Source organism: Jaculus jaculus, chromosome 5 (genome assembly GCF_020740685.1).
Source record: "Jaculus jaculus isolate mJacJac1 chromosome 5, mJacJac1.mat.Y.cur, whole genome shotgun sequence".
In the NCBI taxonomy this organism is placed as follows: Eukaryota; Metazoa; Chordata; class Mammalia; order Rodentia; family Dipodidae; genus Jaculus; species Jaculus jaculus.
This window is the reverse complement of record NC_059106.1, coordinates 160147043-160166054: the sequence shown is the minus strand read 5'-3', so window position 1 is coordinate 160166054 and position 19012 is coordinate 160147043.

Below are 19012 nucleotides of genomic sequence, written 5' to 3'. Positions count from 1 at the left end.
CAATTTTCACTTGGGCTGACTACCATTGCAGATATAGGCCACAAAGAGGGCTTCAGCAATGTAGGGGGAAAAAGAGTCCAGTTTGGCTGGTTGTGGAGGGCTTTGAGCAGAACAACTTGCCTTGGAGTGGGGGAATGTTCAGAAATTAAGATGAGCACCATTGCAGTTTGTGACCTAAAGATGTCAAGGGCTTTTTACAGCTTTAAACTAGGACGGACCAGAGCATCCATGGTCGCTGTGTTCCTGGGGATAGGAGAACCACGGCAGAAGTCTTTCTCCACTGTGCTTGCTGGGTTCTCTGCATTCACATCTGCATGAGGCAATGCTTAGGTGAACGCCCAGCATGGGAAGTCCTTATTTCTCCTTTCTGCTTTCCCCAGAGCAGCAACTTGTGTGTGAAGGTGATCAGAGGCAAGTTTTACAATACTCACATTGAATAGTTTTTCACAAATAGGACTAATCTATTGTAAATTAAATTTGTCTGCTTTTCAGTTCGTTTTAAACAAGTGCTTTTTCTGTTATGTCAACATTAAACTTATTTTTACCAGGTGAGCTATGAATCAATGTTATTCTAACAGGACCCACAGAATTTATTATAGCATGTCTTAATCGCAACGGTAAAACATAGGGTAAAATGGTCCCCCTCTGTCATCGTGGCTTTATTTGGATTTGTGTTTTATACAAATGGGATGATAAAATCCAATCTGAATCAGAAGTTATGATTTAAATTCAGCCAACCTGGTCTCTTTGCAAGAAACCATTTTTATTCTAACTGTAATGCTCTTCAGATGTGAGAATGAAACACCATCTAAAAGCTCTCTAAAGCCCAGAAATCAAAATGTTTATGATCTCCTTTATTCCAGTTTAGTATGTTGTTACTGAAAGAGATCAGGGATTTTGATGGGAGTCAACTCTCTAGCTGTGTCCTTTGTCACAGAGATCTGGGACTGCCTCCCCCAGGTGAAGCATAAGAAGATTCCCACCACTGCACTGGATGTAATAATGATAAGGAAACAGATACTGGATACATTAACAAGAAACAAAATTATAGAGGCAGCTACCTGACAAGATTACCTGGATTACACAAGACCTAGCCTCAAAAAAACAAAACAAAAAAACAAAAACAAACATAGAACGAAAAATAAAAGAGCATGCTGCATGTAATCTATCTTTAGGTTATCCATTAAAGGATAGTAAATAGATGTATAACTAACATGTTAATAAAAAAAAAAAAAGTACTTCATGAGCTGGAGGGAGGGCTGAGCAGTTAAGCGTTTGCCTGAAAAGCCAAAGGACCCAGGACCCACATTAGCCAGATACCCGAGGGGGCGTTATGTCAACATTAAACTTATTTTTACCAGGTGAGCTATGAATCAATGTTATTCTAACAGGACCCACAGAATTTATTATAGCATGTCTTAATCGCAACGGTAAAACATAGGGTAAAATGGTCCCCCTCTGTCATTTGCAGTGGCTGGAGGCCCTGGCATGCACATTCTCTCTCTCTCAATCTCTGTCAAATAAATAAATAAATAAATAAACATTTTAAAAAAAATACTTCATGAGCAAAAGCTGAAGAAAAGAGATTCTTTTTTTTCCCTTTGTGTATGTGTTTGAATGATGTGAGTTCTTGTCTATGTGTGCTCATGTGTGTGGGGGTGACGTGTGTTCATGCTCTGGTGTGTATGTGGAAGCCGCAAGTTGACACTGGGTTTCTTCCTTATTCACTCCCCATCTGATTTTGCAGAGGGTCTCTCACTTGACCTCAGACCTCCCCGATTCAGCTAGTCAGTTTGTCCCGGGGAGTCCCTGTCTCTGCCTCCCCAGTGCTGGTGTTACAGGTGGGCCACCCTGCCCCCCCAAGCATCTATGTGGGTTGTGGCCACTGGAACTGAGGAACTAAAGCAAGCGCTTTACTCAGCGAGCCACCTCACCAATACCGATGCGCACCACGGGCCTGGACTACAGGCAGCTTTGTCACACTGTGCTCAACATGTTTTATGAAATCTACCTTAGCATTTCTTGTTGCAAAACAAAATAAGTGAATGTGTTGAGATCCTTAGTTGGAAACAGCTAAACACACTCAAATTTGCAAAAGCATAAATGGAACTTAATACACAATTGATTTGATAGCTCATATTGTCTTGTAAGGGTGGGAAATCTTTGTGATGGCCTCTTAACATCTCTGCAGAGCTAGGGAGGCCCAGGTTCTTTGTTTATTTTTATTTATTTATTTGAGAGCGACAGACAGAGAGAGAAAGAGGCAAATAGGTAGAGAATAGGCACCCTGGGGTCTCCAGCCACTGCAAACAAAATCCAGATGCATGCGCCACCTTGTGTATCTGGCTAACGTGGGTCCCAGAGAACTGAGCCTTGAACCGAGCAAGCTCTTAACTGCTAAGCCATCTCTACAGCCTCCCTCCGCTCCTCCCCACAGGTTCTTATCTCTGATGGCTGGAGACCTCTTCGGCTGATCTTCCCCAAAGCTGAAGGCTTTCCTTGCTCTCCACAAAATAAAAAAAAAAAGGGCTGGGCGTGGTGGCACAGGCCTTTAATCCCAGCACCCGGGAGGCAGAGGTAGGAGGATCGCCGTTGAGTTCGAGGCCACCCTGTGACTTCACAGTGAATCCTAGGTCAGCCTGGACTAGAGTGAAACCCTACTTTGAAAAACTAAAAAAAAAAAAAAAAAAAAACAAACTAAAAAAAAAAAAAAATAGAGGCTGCCTATAGCCTGTTACCTTTTTGCATTGCTCCCTACTGCTTTTAAGTCTCTCACGAGTGTGTCTGGTTCACAAAGACTAGGTCACCCACAGCCATTTCTCGGTGTCCCTGTGGAGTGGTGGCATAATAGCCATGGATACTAAAATCCACAGATGCCCCACGCACAGTGCCGGCCTCTGGCCTAGTGTCTGAATACAGCCCCCACACACCCTGAAGCGTGCGGGAAGTCACCACTTGGTTACTTCTATTACCTGATGCAATGTAAATAGTTATTTTACCGAGATGCTTGGGACCGTGACAAATAAAGGCCCAGCGTTTCCCAATATTTATGATCTTCAGTGGGTGAATCCAGCGTGGATACAGAAAGCTGACCACCCACCCTTGTTTCAGAAACTCATTTTTTGGTTGTTGTTTATCTAGGGCAAGTAGGACTGATAAGGGAGATGTTGTCTAAACATAGGCAGTGTTTGAGAAATGTGTTGGTGTGCATATGCGTGTGTATCCAAGGCATGACACATCCCTAAAGGAAGTGAAGTTTGTGGATGTTGAACGGCATCCAGGGGTTTCAGAACATTAAGTGAGGGCCCAGATCCAGGGATTAGAGCTCAGGTCTGTTGGCTCAGGACTATCTGCCCTGCTCCAAACTCATTCATCAGGTCCCTTCTGCATTGTTGTGGAGGATGCTATACGTGCAATGCTATTGGGAAGGCGCCAGACCTTGCTGGCCCTTCAGGATAGACAGGCTAGAGCTTGATGCAGACAATGGACCTGGAAGGCAATTGTTTGGACCTGTGGTGTGAGGTCCTCAGACCGTGTTCTGGATAGATGAACCCTGACATTCCAGGGACGGCCTTCAGAACCATCCATACCAACTGACTGACTGATCCTCACGTCTCAGGTACGTTTTGTTCCTATTCACTTGGCAGTGTGAAAAAGAAATTGCAAAAGAAAAAAATCAAAAAAACTTCCAGCCACTTAGGAATTAACTAATGAGACAAAGGTTGGTGGAATGGTTCATGGCCCGCTAGCAGAGCAAAATCTTGTCCTAGATAAAAAAGACAAAGGAAGCAAGGGTGGTCAGCCACGGACCTGATGGCGTGCACCCAGACTTTACTCCACACTGCATGACCTGGATACTTCATAATTGATATCATGTGGACACCGTAGAAGCTAATCTGCTAGAGAGAGCTTTGACTGCATGGAGGTGTCCCTTCTGTTTCCTGCGAAGAACGACCCACCTGCATTCACAGAATGCTCAGTTGTTCCAAGGCAGCTAGCCTATCAGCACTGGCATGTGGGCTGTGTCGTCCTGTCTGACACGCGAGGAAACTGACTGTATGCATGAGGCCATGTTCTATTGCTTATCTAAGTGAAACCCTTACGTTCCCATTTTGGCACACAGTGCATTACTTCCAATTTTCATCTAGATTTCTTTTTATGGGATTGGAGGCTACAGTATGCTATCCATGAGTCATTGGTTGTCAACCTCTCAATAGACATTTATTATATAATATTCAAATAATATACAACATACATATTATCAATAGATATAGTATAGTATGTAATATTATAATATATCTAATATTTAATATTTTATGTGAAACCAGTAGACTACTAGTGTTTTAGCATTTTAATCTTTTTGTATAGAGGTCATAACATCGTGGTTGTGTTGCCACTGATTTTTAATAGCAAATACCAATCAAAGAAACTTTCTGAGATGAACTCATAAAAAGGGACATTGGAGGCATAGTTGTTACAAATTGATATTCTAGATTTATTTCATGGTCAGAGTGACTCATCTTTAGTATACTAAAGATATGTTTTACTTTCAAAGAAATGACTCAAAAATAGAATAAAAATCATAATCATTAGAATAAAGATGATAAATAATAGCACAAATATATATATGTGAAGGACATTTTCTTTTTTGTTTGTTTATTGTTTTTGAAGCAGAGTCTCACTGTAGACCTGGCTGACCTAGAATTCACTCTGTAGTCCCAGGTTAGACCCCAACTCACAGTGATCCTCCTGCCTCAACCTTCCCAGTACTGGGATTAAAGATGTGTGCCATCACTCCTGGCTGACATTGTCTTTAAGATCTTTTATTCATAGATTTATCTTGCTAGCCTCAACTTCCTTTCCATTCCTACATGTCTGGCTGGCTTGCAGAAAGAGGAGAAAGACCAGAAACAAGGTGAGGAAGAAGGGAAGGTGAAAGGAGGCTCTGGTAAGGATAGGAGAAACAGAGAAGGTCCACTGACATCATATTTGTCAGTCAGCTTTCTATCACTGTTACAGATACCTGAGGTAGTCAACTTATAAAGAGAAAAGGTTTATGGTGGCTTACAGTTTGGGTGGTTTCAATCCGTGAGTAGCTGGCTCTATTGACTTTAGGCTGGTGAAGCTGCACATCACAGTATCTGTGTGATAGAGGACCACTCGTTTGAACAGGGAACAAAAGAGAGGGGCAGGAAATGTAGCAGTTACCTTCTTATTGTTGGGACAAAATACCCAACCAGATGCAGCTTATGGAAGGAAAGGGTTAATTTCTGCTCACAGTTTCAAGCTGGCGGGGAGATCATGGCAGGGGCAGGAAGCTGGTGCACATCATCACACATCAGCAGGAAGGGGGTAGTCCAAGCAGGATAGCTCTGAACACCTGCTGACTTGGACTGATAAACCTCAAGACCCACCCCTCTCAGTGACACACTTCCTCAGGTAAGGCTTCATCTCTCAAGGGCTCTACGATTTTCCCAAATTGCCACCAGGGTAGGGGACCAAGTATTCAGCCACACACGAGCCTGTGTGGGGGCACATTTACATTCAAACCACCGTGGGAAGCAACCAGTGATTCACAGTCTCCTTCAAGGAGACACACCACCATCTAAAGATGTCTCAGTAAGCCCCACCCCTAAAAGTTTGCCGACTTCCCAATGGTTCCTAGCTGGTGAGACCAAGCCTTTAGGACATCCATCTTTGGGAGATACTCCAGATGCAAACTGCCTTGTCTTGCCCAAGCACTGGCTTTCTTATGGCTATCCATTTTCTACAGCACCAAAAATATAGCTTATTTGGAGTCAGCACAGATATTTCTTCCTCCACAGGGAAATAATAACGCAATGACATCAAACACCTGATTCAAGAGACAAAAATGCATGGCTTAAAAGAATCCAAGCAGAGAAATTCCATTTATGAAATTGGCTGGAAGGAGCTACCTCACTTGGGGAGGCTCAGCTGAGCTTTCTGTCACATGAGAACGCAAACATCAAAGTGACATTTTCTCTTTGGAGAGAGAAAATATGTTTTTTCATGTATTCGTGTACATTGAAACCTACAAGCAAGTCCTTGCCTTCAAGGTGACACATTAACATTTCTGGCATGAGTGGGTCCACTCATGGACCATTCAAGGACGGTGGATAAGCCAGCCTCTGAAATTGACATTTATTATCAGTGCAGAGCTGACTTGTTCAAATAGGAAGAGTGGAATTGGATTGAACCAAGAATGACAGTTGAGTTACCGCAAGTCCGAGGCTGGAAACTGGTGCTTGCGATTGAAATTGGAAAGCTTCAAATGGGGTTCTTCATTTGGAATGAGCCCAGAGCTCAGTCTATTCTAAAATAAATAATTTTCATCTTACCCCTTTTAAGAGCAGGGCTTGGCAATTAACTTACGGCTAGCAGATCGAACTCAGCCCTTGGCCTGCCTTAGTAAATAGTTTGGTTGGGATGTGATGTTGAACGCAGCCACACACATTCATTTCGGGGTTAGGTCTGACTATGTTTGTGACATCACGGTAGCATTGAACAAGCTATAACTGACAGTTATATGGAGGGCAAAGTCTAAACTATTTATGCCCTGATTGTCTATAGAACAAGTCTTGGCTACCTCTGTCTGTCTCGATGTGATGGAGAGAGGGCAGAATTCAGGGCAACTGTGTGTGTTTGGCTATTGCTGGCATTGTTTATACCTCCTCCTGCGTTTTTTTCTTCTCCCTTGGGATACGTGTTTCAGAACAGAGCCTTCAAACATCCTGGCTCACTTGCTTTTGGAGGAGTCTTGGTGCATGCAGGTAAAATGCTTAGTGGATTGTAGTGTTGAAGAGATTCTCATCAAAGTATATATCATCTGTAGTTCAAGGTAATGTGCGTGTGACTTTTCTGTAGAATTTTTTAAAAAGTTGAAAGGTAATAATAAGATGAACAACAATTTTGGATTTTATTTTCAGATAAACATGTCCACAGAGACATATGTAAAACAACTTTTATAGGACTTTATTTATTGGAGAGAAAGAGAGAGAGAGAGTGGGCATGCCAGGACCTCTAGCCACTGCAAAAGAACTCCAGACACCTTGTACCACTTTGTGCATCTGGCTTACGTAGGTACTCAGGAATAGAACCTGGGTCCTTAGGCTTTGCAGGCAAGTGCCTTAATCACTAAGCCATCTCTCCATCCCTATAGGATGTTTTGAAATGAGAAAAGATTGATAGACATGAATATCTTAGGGGATGACTGCCTGAATCATGATATATTCATTTACACAGTGATCACTGAGCAGCTAAAATAAACAATGAAGGCACCCATTTTTGACTTGGAAAATCAAGATACTAAATGCCTAACAGTGTGATATGCTTCCATTGGTATGGAAAAGAGGGAAGGGTGAACTGAAATACGTGGACACAGATTATATTAGTTACTTTACTCATGGCTGTAAACAAAATACCTGAAAGGAAGTAATTTAAGGAAGGAAAGGGTTTATTCTGGCTTACAGTTTCTAGAGAATGTATTCCACTGTGTCAGGCAAGGAAAGGAAGGCTGGCTCATCACACTGAATTCCTAGTCAGGAAGCAGAGGGTGAACTGCTTATAGTGTCAGGTTATAAAAGTTCCAGTTCCAAATCCAGTGACTCACTTCCTTCAGTCAAACTCCACCTCCTAAGGGTTCCACAACCTTCCCGAACAGCGCCCCCATCTGGGGAACAGGTGTTCAAACACTATGAACTATGTCTATGGGGGTTTCACACTCTAACCACAGCACAGCTGTATGATTTTTCCAAGTAATATTCAGTTCTTGGGAAGTTAAACTGGACACTGGTAATATTTGTTACCTTCAGAGATGGGTCAGGAATGCAATTAGGAGGGAAACATTTTTGTAGATATTCTACTTTTTCAATTTTGAATCATGTGAAAAAATTACATTTTCAAAAAAAAATCCCTCAAAATGTAAAAGGAAAAAAAATTGAAGAAAGAATTTATAGATTTATAGCCCACATTGAGTTACTCAAGCCATGTAACTTCCCAAAGTCACTATCCTTCTTGGTAAAGACCAGATTGAACCTGTCTAAACCAGACCCTTGGAGCTACTCAGCAGAGAGTTCAAGGTGAAGAGAAGTCTCTGTGGACCAAAGATAAAGGGATATTCACTTTTTTTTTCTTTTAAATCTCTTGGCTCTGCTGACCAAAAATATTAGCAAACTTCAGGCATTAGCTTGTTAATGTGTTTGACCTTCCCATCTGCTCCCTGGTTTCCCTGATGGCTCTTAACTGCCTGATGAGTAGGTTAATGCAATTACAGCCACTGAACATTCCTATGGAGATAAGAGATAAATATATACTGTTTACATTTTAATTATTAAAACATAGATTTACCAATGGGCTATGCCCACTGGTGGGTTTCCACTGTCCAATAAGACCCCAGGGACCATCTAAGATTGCCTAGATGCAGTCGTACAGGGAGGTATCCATTGGTATTTAACCTTGGAAGCTTTTTTGTTTTCTTCAGTCATGTTGATGAGAGTTCCCTAGAGTGACATATTAGGATAGGACTCTTCTATGTCTTAACCTTTTCCAATGCAAATATTCTACCTGCAGTAATTCTTGCCTATTACACAATTCAAAAAGAATTATCATTGTGATTTTGGCATTGCTATGTGCATGAAGTACATGGTGTACCTGTATGTATGTTCACATATGTGTGAGTGCACTTGTGGGTACGGGTGCTCATGATTGTGTGTGCATATGTATGTGGAGGCCAGAGGTCAATGTCCATGTCTTTCTCATATTCCCCTTATTATTTGTGACAGGATCTCTCACTAACCTTAGAACTCACCAAATTGGCTAAACTGGCTAGCCAGTGAGGCGTAGAGACACACCAGTCCTTGTCTCCCCAGAGCTGGGATTACAGGTGTGTGTCACCATATCCCTGGCCTTTTTAGTAGGTGCTGGGAATCTGGATTCAGGCTCATGCGGCAAACATTTTTCCCACAGAGTCATTATTCTACTCCCAAAAGGAATTTCTTTAATCAAATTAGAAAAAAAAATACTGGATTAACAATACAGAAACATGCCCGCAGTACAGGTGTGCAGTGCAATGAAGTTCATAAGCTCACACGATTGTAACCAGCCCCAGCTCAAGACACAGAACCCTGACACATCCATAGCCCCTCCTCAGGCCCCTGTGGGCCAATTACGGTTCTCTCCCAAGCATAGCTGAATCCTGCCCTATGACAGCTGGCTTTGATTTTGTCCACTTCTGTTCTCTATAGGAACAGAATCCTGTCCAAGGCACTGTCTTGTGTTTGGCTTCTGCTCAACACGATGCGTGTGAGGTCCATGTAGATTGTGAGACTACGGAGTGCTCATCCTCATCACTGCATAGATGTTTATCCGATGACTGCATCCTAGGATTGTAGCATGTGAGGGTCTCTACCTTTCCTCTGTCCTGGGGGTGGGGAGGCGCTGCTGTGAACATTGTCACATTTCTGTTAGACATGCCTGAGAGTGTAGTTTCTGGGCTGTGAGAAATATGAATGTTTTGCTTTACAACCTTGGCTCTAAAGATAGCATCAGAATCACCTGGAGAGCTTGTGACAATATAGACATCTGTTACACACCTGGGGGCTTCTAATTTGGCACATCTAATGTGGGACCCAAGAATTGCTGCTTCAGACACATTCCTGATGACGCTGATATTACTGGACCAGGGTCCACACTTTGATGATTTCTGCTTAGTAAGTGGTTTGAACACTTTTCTCAAGTATTAGGCCATATACTCTCTTTACACTGTGGGAGAGAGGATTGCTCCACTGGGCATTTGCTGCCTTTATTTTTTAACTTCAGCAACATGGAAGGAAGCATGCTTCTGGTTTTAGTTCACATTCCCTTGAAGATGAACAAAATTGAACACCTTTTCATATGTCTATTGGCCATTAGGATATCTTCATATGTGAAATTAATTAATTAATCTTTGTATGTGAAATGAAATTAATAGTAGACGCTAGGGAGATGGTGCTCAGGGGTTAAAGGTGCTTGCTTATAAACCTGCCTGCCCAAGTTTCATTCCCGAGAACCCACGTAAAGCCAGATACAAACCTGTATATGTGTCTGTAATCCCAATATGTCTATGGCAATGGGCGGTAGAACCAGGAATCTGGAAGCTCCTAGGCCAGCTACAAACTGGTTTTTCAAGGTAGGGTCTCATTCTGGCCCAGGCTGACCTGAAATTCACTATATAGTCTCAGGTGGCTTCGAACGAACTCACGGTGAACCTCCTACCTCTGCCTCCTGAGTGCTGGGATTAAAGCCAAACAACAAAGGCAAAATAACAAGGGAGACCGGGCTGAAGTAGTGTGCAGTGTAAGGACAAACACCCCAACAATGTTCTCAGACCTGCACATGTGCACTGTGGCATACATTTCCATAGACCTACATCATACACATCCACATATCATATACATTCATCCATACATATAGACACATAATAAAAATCAGAAAGGAATACATTTAAAACATGAAATTCAAATTCATTGTTTGTTTTTTTCAGTGGAGTTACTCTTTTTTTACTTACTGAGTTAAGAAATACATATTATAGTTATCTGTTATTTGTTGGAGATCCGTGTTGCATACACCTTTTGTGACTCTGTGAGTTGCATCTTCACTCTTTTAATGCCAATGAACATAATTTATTTTTTTTCGGGGGGCGGTTGAGGTAGGTTCTCCCTGTAGCCCAGGCTGGCATGGAATTCACTATGTAGTCTCAGGGTGGCCTCCAACTCACAGCGATCCTCCTACCTCCGCCTCCTGAGTGCTGGGATTAAAGGTGTGTGCCACCATGCCTGGCTTCAATTTGATTTTATAATGTAATTCATTTATTTTTTGTTCTTAGGGCTAGCGATTACTGTGATTAGGGTTTTGAATGTCTTCCAATGTGTACAAGACTTGATCCTCAACTTGTGGCGATACTGGGAATTAGTGCAATCTTTATGAAATGAGGCCCAGAGGGAGGAAGTTAGGCCACTGGGAATGTGTTCCTGAATAGGTTGTGATGATGCTGGCCCCTCCTCTTCCTTCTGCCCTTTGCTTCCTGGTCACCACTGGGTGAGCAGTTCGTCTGCCACACAGTCCAACCATGATGTTCTGACTCACCACAGGTCCAAAGTAATGGGACCAAATGATCATGAACTGAACCCTCTGAAACCACAGGCCAAAATAAATCTTTCTTCCATTTAAGTTGATTGATCTCAGATATTTGTTATAGAAATAACAGAAAGCTGACACACACAGTGTGTGTGCTGGTTAAGGAAAACCTTTTTTTTTTTTTTTTTTTTTTATTTGAGAGCGACAGACACAGAGAGAAAGACAGATAGAGGGAGAGAGAGAGAATGGGTGAGCCAGGGCTTCCAGCCACTGCAAACGAACTCCAGACGCGTGCGCCCCCTTGTGCATCTGGCTAACGTGGGACCTGGGGAACCGAGCCTCGAACCAGGGTCCTTAGGCTTCACAGGCAAGCGCTTAACCGCTAAGCCATCTCTCCAGCCCATCGATAATTTTTAAATCAAAATATAAGAGAGAAAAATGAATCTTAAAAAAGGTGGGCTGGAGAGATGGCTTAGCGGTTAAGCGCTTGCCTGTGAAGCCTAAGGACCCTGGTTCTAGGCTCGACTCCCCAGGACCCACGTTAGCCAGATGCACAAGGGGGCGCATGTGTCTGGAGTTCGTTTGCAGTGGCTGGAGGCCCTGGCACACCCATTCTCTTTCACTCTCTCTATCCGCCTCTTTCTGTCCCTCTCTGTCTCTCTCAAACAAATAAACAAAAAAAAATTTTAAAAAGTTATCGAAACTTAGAGATGTGGGTTCCATTCCACGGCACCCATGTAAAAGTTGGGTGTTACAGCACTCGGGAGACTGAGACAGGATACCAGGGTCTTTCTGGCTAGCTATTCTAGCTCAATCAGTGAGCTCCAGAGCTAGTAAGAGACACTGTCTGAAAAAACAAGATAAGGCCAGCAATTGAGGAAGGTACCATAATCAACTACTGGCCTCCACATGCATGTATGCACAAATGCACATGCATTGCAACACACATATACATACAAAACCTGCAGCAATCTCGAATTAATTGTAGCATTTAATACAGCTTAAGTAAGAGATTTTCACATGCTAAAATGACATTCCTTGAGGTCTTGCTGAAAATTCTCCTAATTGCATTCAATATCCTTAAAAATAATAAAGGCCACATAGCAACTTTTAGAACATTCCTAAGGCTTTCTGGTGGTGTGGAAAGCAATACAGGAAGTAATAAACGCTCTCTGCTTACTTAGGACAGGCTTAATTTCAAGAGAAGCCAAATTCAAGACGGCTATTGAAACTTTTAAGTAATACAAAACACTTTTCTCATATCGTGCCGAAACTCAAATGTCCACAACAATTTTTATTCACTTTTTGATACAGCTATCCGTTTGAGCAGTGGCATGGGCGGGGCTCTGGTATGTGGCTTTCCTGAGACTGGGGTTTCTTTGTCTAACCACGGGGAATCAGCACCCGCTGCTGAGCTTCTGTTCTGAAGACATCAGCCACGGGTTTCGTGTCCGGTGTTTCTTTTTCACTTGAACTTACAAAATAGGTACAACGTCTGGATACTCCCCTTATTTCCTGGGGGCTTAGGAACAAAACGTTCTTTGTGCTTAAAGACTCTGATGTGTTGTGATCCCTGCTGTGGAGACAGATGAAAGAATGGATTAAAGTCACTCCCAGTGTTTTGTCATTCTGTTTCCCACAGCCCTCTTTCCTTGGCCAAAAATGTCCCTAAAACAACTATGAAGGCCTCTCAGTAGCTGGCCTTCATACTTCAGACTGATCCATACCATTTTTGGTAGAAGCAATGAAATTTGGCTTGGCAATTAGGATAGTGACAATCAAGAACTTTTAGAAAGGTAGAAGAATATATTGTGCCCCACTTCTCAAGTGTAAAACGCAGGGTCCAGGAGAGCGGGCCTGTGGCTTTTCTGTTCACCTCTGTCTCCACTGTTGCATAGCAGCGTCTTCTGCATCGCAGATGCTCAGTTAATACTTCTGAATAGAACACAGAGTGAGAGAGAACTGTTTCTTAAGCCACCAGAGGGTGAATGCAGGTTTGGAGGGTGTTGATCTGCTCATAGGCTCCTAGCTCCGTCTTCTTCCATCTTTGGAAGGGGTGTGCAGCACAGTCAGAGGGGTGCTGCCTACCCCCAAACTTCACAGGACGCCTTGAAGTAACTCTGTCCATTGAATTGGATGACCACTGAGAGCCTATTTACTTTGGGAAATGATCACTGTTTTGTGATGGTGATTTTTTTTATGCAGACATTTTAAAGATCTACATAGGTAACTCAAGAAGGCTATAGAGAAATTTGCATCAAATATTTTGCCTTGTTACAGGTTGTCTGTCCACAGACATGGCCAGACCCAAAAGTTACTCTCCTTTGATAGTATATAGGATGAAGAAACAGTTTATAAATTATAAGTAAGAAGACTTTCTTAATGAAATATGCAAAATGTTTCACTTATAAGGCACACTATGCCATCCTAAAATTGTGGGAAGATAATAAATGTAATTATTATAATATTAATAATGAATTAACCATCATAAATAAACTATTTATTATCAGGGTCTTCTTATATATTGTTATTATATATCTGCTTCTTATATATTATCTATTTCCCATAGACATCCCTGTCCAATAAAAACATGATGTTTTTCAGGTGAGGTGAAATTGGGCTCAGGGAAATTAGCAATTTAAGAATGCAAGAGCAAGGGGCAGAAGCAAGTCCTTGAACTTGAGTGTGTCTGTCTGGTTTCAAAGGCATTGTCCACCACTCCTGAGCTGAATACGGTGACCTTTGGGTGTGCAAGACTAAACATCTAGTGAGAAGAAAGAGTTACATTGAAAAGTTCTTAAATGAAAATCATGCTATAGAATCATTCAATGGAAATTATTCAGTAGATTTTTGCTGTGACTTTGAGTACAGTGAAGTGACAGAAACCCCCTCATTAGAAAGTCACTCCAGAGCCGGGCATGGTGGCGCACACCTTTAATACCAACACTTGGGAGGCAGGAATAGGAGGATCACTGTGAGTTTGAGTTCAGCTTGGGACTACAGAGTGAGTTCCTGGTCAACCTTGCCTAGAGTGAGACCATACCTTGAAAAACAAAAACAAAAACAACAACAAACAGGGAGAAGAAGAAAAAAAGTCACTCCACATAGAGCACAGGAATTTTCTGAGCAACTGTTATGTGACAGGTTCTTAGGTTGGTGCTCAGCCTTGAAGTGATCATGGTCTGCTCTCCTGATCTTCTAGCCTAGAATTTCTCTGTGCGTCTCTCTCTCTTCCTCCCTAAGAACTTAAAAGGGAAACAGGGACACTCATTTTAATATAATGGCTACTTGATGTTTCAGCGTTCTGAGAAGAACGGGGCCTTTTTGTCCAACACAGGAAACACAGAAGCAGACAGGCATCTCTGAAAAAACAGTACCTTTCTTTTGTTAGTATTGGAATATCATACATTTAATTTCCTACAATGTTGAAATTGGTATAAAATATTTCTAGAACCATTCATATAAATGTCATTTGACCAATCCTGCTTGGCTGGAGAAGCCTGACAACTAGATTCTGTTTCCTCAGGTGACTGAAAAAGATTGAAGAGGAAAGGAAGAATGGGAACAAATTGTGATCAGGCATTTTCCACTATCATCAGAACTACTCAAGACCATGTAAACTCCTTGCCTTGGAACGTCCTGGATACAGTACCTGACAGCTGGGAATTGTTCATATAGAATGTTTCATTTTTTTCTCAGGTAGTAGTAATAACTCTCTCTCTCTCTCTCTCTCTCTCTCTGACACACACACACACACACAAGTAAGTTTTCTTGATTTTCCCAACTCAAGGTGATCTGACATGGGCACTTTATGGGCATGTTTGAATTGGTGACATTCCCCAGGGACCTCTTACCTTGCACTGTGGCAAGTCACCTCATCAGGACACATCAGCAGACCTGCCAGCAGGTGACAATAGAGAACAGACTTCCTTGGATTTCCCCTGAACACTGAGAAGCAGTCACCAGGGAGGTCAAGGCTGTTGAGAATGGCCAGTGATAGAAGCATCAGTCTCAGAATAACTAATGCCAGCATTTTCCTGGAGGACAATGACCAACAGGTCTGGATTTCTCATCTATTCACATTTCAGCAATGGAAGTTGGAATCCTGTAGGAGCCTCTGGAGATGAGACCTATTGGCCACAGTCAGAGGCTTCTTGAGGTGCCCCTTGAGTGTTTCTGGTGCCATTCATTTTCTGTGGGATTTTTTTGCCAGTGCTGGGGTACATCACTGTCATCTGAAAAATTTCTGTGTGTGTTACAATAGTACATTTCAGCTTCTCAGCCAGTGTGTCTCATAAAAGACATTTACAGACAGTATTATATATTTTCAATTTTGAAAGACATTTAATTTTTTTTTTTTTTGCCACCATTTTTGCTTGTATTCCTGGGAGGGGCTCCATGTGTTTATCTCTCGTCACAATGCACATGTTGCTAACCAGGAAGGAAAAACTGAGGTGCAGAAAATATAAGCATTTAGCAAGTTATCAAATGAATGGATCATTACTCCCAGGCCTCCTGTAATTTTCTGACCACATGTAATTTTCATATAGAAGCCTCTTGGCTCTGGGGAGTGAAGGATGCAATGGGGAAGGGTGGGAGTGCTGAGAGTCGCCATGCGTCTAATCCGAGCTCTGATGAAAACACATCATCTTCCACTCTGCTTTGTGAATCCCCATGTCTATTGAAACGACCTTGGGGGATGTAACTCTAACTGCATGATATTTAAGTTCAGTTTTGGAAAAGTTAGGTTACATAGGGACTCCTAAAAACATAAGTGTGTTCATTCTTGCTGTCGGAAATGAGAGCTGACGTTATTTTTAGAGATTGCAGTTAAGTGGACACCGTGATCACTGGTCTGATGCCTCTTTTTATGACGTTACCCCTGAAATGTCGCATATTTTCATGGTTAGAAATACCCACTGACTTCATAGTGTACTCTGGGGGTTATATTGTACCCATTCTTTGCTCAGAAACTCACATAATGGACATTCTACAGAAACGGTAAGATCTGACCTGATGACTGATCGGTGTCACATGTTCATCCTGGCCCCATGAAAGCTGGGAGGAGCTTGTTCTACATAGGTCTGTCTCGTGCTGGACAGGAGGCCATGCATTTTGACAGCAGGGAAGGCGGCTGTAGGGATAACCCTGAAGCCACCCCTTTAGGCTCAGCCCCTCTCCCACAGCCAGACTCCAGTCAAAGAGCAGTTTTCCCATGCTCTCCAATCAGAACAACTATTCATGAGCAAAGACACCTTACCAAGCACAGAAACATGGTGCTGCCTGGGCCCCTGAGGAGTGGAGGGTTCCGTTCACTTGGAAGAGTGAAGAAGGGAAAGGGTTGATCACACAATGCCATCTTCAACCATAAGCAAAGAAACTGCTGTTTAAAGTTCACCCCGGAGCTTACTGCTTTTAATATAAAGCAGAGATCTTGGAAAACTAGCATGTGCCTGCAGTCCATTATGCCAGTGATACTGGGAAAATTGGCAGTGGATTATTTCCCAATCAAAATCAATGTTTAAGGCCCATGGCTAAGGGGTATGATGGAAAGTAAGTCAACAATGTTGATTAAAGAAGCTTAAGGGGTAAGTGGGGGGAGGGAGGGTATCACCATGGGGTATTTTTTATAATCATGGAAGTTGTTAATAAAAGAATTAAAAATAAAATAAAATTTTAAAAAGGCAAAAAATAAAGAAGCTTAGAAACAGCAGGTCATAAAGTAGGTATAATGGGGTGGGGGTTTTGAAAACTTGACAGCAGTTGGTTTGATTTTACATATTTTTTCATTAATGTTTACCTTCTCTTCTTGTTCTTTTCCTGCCCACATACCTCCCACCCCATGACAATCTCAAAGTTGACTCAGTCCATTTTTTCTCCCATTTCCTCTATTGTTACAGAACACTTTTAGCTGAGGGGATTGCTAGCAAATCTTCTCTTTAGCACAGTGTAGAATAAAATAGCTGAAGTTTGTAACTGCTTGCTCTTGAGGGGCATTAGCTATGACACTGTGTGTGGCTACCCTGTCTTGACTCCAGCTTGCTCACAACCAACATCTAAATGCCTGCGAAATGCTCCCCTGTCTGCAAAGCTCTCTGGGTGGGTTGTTTAGTTGTGTGTCATTTTGCAGACTTGACCCTTTTTCCTGTGCTGTTGAGAATATAAGGTGTTTGCATAACAGTTGCCCCAGAGGGAAAGGATAGTTTGATCACTCTTTGTTATTTTCATGTTTCTTAGTGATGGCCTTACAGATGAGCTGGCTTAATATTCATTTCTTCTTATTTTTTTTTTTATTACAGAGAGAACAAGAGAGAGAGAGAGAGAGAGAGAGAGAGAGAGAGAGAGAATTGGCATACCAGAGCCTCAGCCACTGCAATTGACCTCCAGATGCTTGCGCCACCTAGTGCACATGTGCGACCTTGCACTTGCCTCACCTTTGTGCATCTTGGCTAACGTGGGATCTGGAGAGTCAAACATGGGTCTTTGGGCTTTGCAAGCAAGCACTTTAGCCACTAAGCCATCTTTCCAGCCCTTATTTCTTCTTTTAGTTTGCATGTGTGTTGGTTTGTGAGTGGAGCACATAAGCATGTGTATACATGTTATTGTGTTAAATTTTCCTGGAGATATGTGGGAAAAAAAAACCCCAACATAGTCATAAAATACAACATCTATCAACTCTCAGATAGGGTTTCAACAGCAGACCAATGTAACAATTACACTGAAGTCCAACTTGGTGAGTCAGTGAGCTTATTGGAGTCACTTACACACCAGGGTGAGGGCTTATTTACAGGAACATGGGTGACCATAGCAGCTGCACTGGAAAGTCCACTGAGCATAGGTGACCACTCACAGAAGCTGCATCTCTGGAGCTCACTGCAAGATTATAGACAGCTGGTTGGTCAGACCGTGTCTTCTCCCAGGCACCTTTTATTGAGACAGTGTCTTTCATCGTCCTGGAAATCACCAATTAGGCTAGACTGGCTAGCCAGCAAGCCCCAGGAGGTGCCTGTCTTCACCGCCTTAGCACTGGCATGTGCTAGCACATCTGCCATTTTTACAAATGTTCTGAAGATCGCACTCAGGTCCTCATGCCTGGGTAGCATGCACTTTGTCCAAGGAGCTATCTCCTTAGCCTCTTGAATACTCCTTTCTTTGGAAAGTTTTTATATATCATTTCCTTTTTCTGAATTACCAAAAAAAAAAAAAAAAGTTATTCAATGACATTTTGAAAACCCCACTTTCCTGTCTTTATGATTGATTCCCGCCTGCCCTCCTAGGGTCAAATCATCCCTTATGGCTAATCTCAATCTTTCATGTCTTTTTCTTAAGATTGCTTGTTCATCTTTTACTTATACTCTGGGCATCCCATCTGCATAGAATTGATGACTTTGGAAGTCTCCTTTCCCATTGCTGCTTTTGCATTTGAATTAACATTAAATGAAAGAGCAAAATTAGATTCTATACAAATATGTTCATTTTCCTAGTTACATAAAAAGGATAAAAGAACACCCAGGATTAATTTGAAGGTTAAGTGAAAAAGGCTATTTTTATCTGTGGTTTAGGTTGACTTTGAAGCTGACTTTATTTCCATTGTGATTGTTGGCACTATTTGGCTTCATGTAATTCTTTTTATAAAATGTTATTTAGTTTTTGAGAGAGAGGGGGAAGAGAGATAGAGAAGAAGAAGGAGAGAGAGAGAGAGAATGGGTGTCAGGGCCTCTATCCACTGCAAACAAACTCCAGACACATGTGCCACCTTGTGCATTTGGCCCATGTGGGTTCTGGGTAATTGAAACTGGGTCCCTAGGCTTTGAAGGCAAGTGCTTTAACCACTAAGCCATCCTTACAGCTCTGGCTTCATGTATTTCTTACACTTATG